The sequence below is a fragment of the Mercurialis annua genome, linkage group LG7 (assembly GCF_937616625.2).
Source record: "Mercurialis annua linkage group LG7, ddMerAnnu1.2, whole genome shotgun sequence".
NCBI classification, from domain to species: Eukaryota; Viridiplantae; Streptophyta; class Magnoliopsida; order Malpighiales; family Euphorbiaceae; genus Mercurialis; species Mercurialis annua.
In genome coordinates, this window is record NC_065576.1 from 46,404,890 (window position 1) to 46,408,197 (window position 3,308).

General features: G+C 33.8%; 1 pseudogene; it reads right to left on the minus strand.

Annotated features, from left to right (window-relative positions):
- Positions 1-1,516: 1,516 nt before the first annotated feature.
- On the minus strand, positions 1,517-3,068 carry LOC126657267 (acyltransferase GLAUCE-like; annotated as a pseudogene).
- Positions 3,069-3,308: the final 240 nt, after the last annotated feature.

A 3,308-nucleotide genomic window follows, 5' to 3' on the forward strand; every position in this document is an offset into this window, starting at 1 on the left:
CTAAAAAAATGAATCTCTCTTATATATATATATATATATATATATATATATATATATATATATATATATATATATATATACATTTTTTAATTTTAGGTAGTTACTTTTAAGTAAATTGATCTCTAAATGCATAATGAAAACGAGTATATAATGGAGTTGTCAAATTCAAGAATTTGTTCTAGTTCTAAAATGTTGCGCTAGCAAATACGTGACATTATTTGCATATCGTCATATTATTATTTATTGTACGTTCGCTAGAAATTTTTTGGTGTGAGATTCTGTAAAAATTGGATGTTACTTTGACTTTTTTTTGTTCAGTTGTGGATTCCATGATATAATGGCAGGAGATTATTCCTACAAGTCTATATTGGAAGCGTTGGAGGTTTTTTGACTTCTGATGGTGTGGGAGTTATGGAAGTGCAGAAATAGTAGAGTATTTTAAAACACAGTTCAAAACAAAGAGTTTGTGATGTATAGTTATTTTTCGAAGGTTGTTTTTTTTTTCTTCAGATTATTTAATAGGGAGTTTTTTTATTCGGGTTTGAATTTTTTTTTAAAATCATTATTTTATCTTGTTTCCCAGTGTATAATTTTATATCTTTGGCCTTTTTTTCTTAATCGTAGCGTGTAGTATGTCACCTAATGTGTCCATTTATGCAAAAACTTTAAACAAGGGTCTTTTGGCACACCTTGTGGCTTTTAATATATTTTTATTCATAAAAAAATGCAATACAAATATAAGTTACTCCCTCCATTTTTTTATAGTTGTCACTTTAAGCAAATGTATTTTTCTATCAATAGTTGTCTTTTTAGAAATTTAAGATAACATTAGTTATTATCTTCCAAATTTATCCCTTCCCTAATAAATGACTCTATAACTCAACTTACAAAAACATTTACTACATAATAGGGTTATTTGAGTATTTACACCCATAATTTAAGACAAAAACTTCACTTTCTTAGTACAATTTTAACTAAATGGACAACTAAAAAAAATGAAGGGAGTATTATGTTGTAAGTAAGCTATAAATGTAGTTAGCAAGCTAAAAATGTTATGTCGTAAATGCTACATTCTCTATCAAATTGGATATATAGTTCATTTTGTATCAAATTCGACATTAAGTAAAATATTAATTTACTCGTTAAACTTTTAACAATTATGTTATATTGGTTGAAAAATTGGACAATCACACGAGGAAAAAAATTGTTTTGTTTGAGACAATCTTGAGCAAACTTAGCTATAGTTTTTCTTTCTTTTGATAATTAACTTAGCTATAGTTAATGTTTGCATATAATCAACTTAATTTTGCATATCTATATATTGATCGAAAAGTTTCAGATAATATTCATAAATAAGATACACAATATATGTAAGTCAATAAACATATATTATATTGACATAATATATAAATAAAATTCTCTCCAAATTAACCAGCCTCAAACCTTTCTTTATTGTCACATTATCATAATTATTAATACAAATGTATAAGCATCTATATATAAAAAAAGTGTCACTTATTATATGTGCAAATGCAAGACAAATAGAGAGATTTCAAGCTGCTAAAAACTTGTGGAAGAGTGTTTGAAACTTGTTCATTTGCTTGGTAGGCAAGGCAACTAAAACATTGACACCATTTTTGTCAATTGTATCTGGAAAAAATAAGATGATGTCCTTTCTATGATACACCAAAGGGCAACTATATTTAGGGCAACCCCATGGATACTCCACTTCCTCGAACCCTAATTTCCACCACGACGATACTAAAAACTCGCCATTTGGAAATCCTTTGTTTATCTCACCCCAATCGATCACGGATTTTGCATACTCGTCATTCATTCTATTCGCACCTTCAGAAACCATCTCCACCAATCTCGAAAGTGGCGCTTCTTCGAGCTCTCTACACTTAGCACTTGCATAAGCGGTCAACACCGCGTTTCCGGTATATGAATCCGGTAACGGAGGAATCAATCTTGACCTAATATTCACCGCGTAAAGAAGTGTTGATACCCTTTCGAGATTTTGATCATCGTCGTACGATAAGGCCTTGCACCTCCAAACATGAGCCGTTACCGCATTAAATCCGGAAACCCTAGCACCGGCATGGTCTTGGCTCTTTCTTTGAGACTAGTAACGTCCTTGGAGGTTAGCCGAAAAAACTTGAAGTCGAAGGCTTCTTTGCTGACATCAAAGAGTACTGGAGCAATTGATTCTTGACCTAGGGTAGGGTTGAGCTTGAGAAGCTCTGGATGGGGAAAAGTAACCCGTGGAGGTAACCGAGCCGCCAGGAGCTGGCGGTCGTTTCATGGATTGGCCGCTAAAGGCTTGTCGCCAGCCACAGCCGCTAAGTTTTATAAGATGATTTTTGTCACAACCCAATTTCAAGGATCGCACCGGCGCTAGGGTATGGGTATGGTTGTACCAAAACCCGTAGCAAGCCTTGCGGAAAACCACCAATCAAATAAACCTGCAGAAAATCCAATGCTCGGGGCCACCGAGAGTCCAACTTAAACTAACAGTTTAAATATAAGTACTTCCATTAAACAAATATAACCAGAGTTAAACAATATAAGTATACCAAAGCATAAAATAAAACCAGTCAGACCAATCTGACAAATGATAGGAGTGAAATACTCCTATCGGTTCGAGTCTTTTTAGCATCGCTTCGAACGTTTTATATGCGTTTTTAAAGCAATTGTATGCCTTATTACGTGTATGTGCAATTTCAGGTAATCGGAGCGAATATGAAGGTTTTTGGTCAATAAAGGGCGAAGTATCAAAGAAATCTAAAAGACGGAAGCTAGAACGCAAGATAAAAGAGACCCAAGGTTTACCAAGGTCTCTATCGAGACAAAGGAGTACAAATCGAGAAGCCAGTTTTTAGGCAGGTCTCGATCGAGAAGGCTCTTGTACTAAGCTTATCGATCGAGACCAGGGTCTCCAAAAGAAGCCGAGAGCAAGCTAAAAATAGGGTCTCGATCGAGAAGTTTTCTTACAAAGGCTTCTCTATCGAGACATGAAGATAAACCTGGAGAAAAATCTTTTTGGGTCCGTGTGCTAGTGGGCCCATTTTTCCCTTTTGGCCAAACCTTTGTACTAGTGGATTTGTCATTTAGCCTCTTTTGGCTTGGCTATATAAGGCCTTTTATGTTTTTAGGGTAAAACATTCTACATTTTAGCCTCAATTCTAATATAGTACTTTTTATTTTCCTTTTGTAGAGATCTACAATTGTTCTTATTGTTCTTGAGAAGGAATTTCCAAATTTTAGTTTTCTTTATGATTTTTCTTCTACTACAAGTCTTATTATTA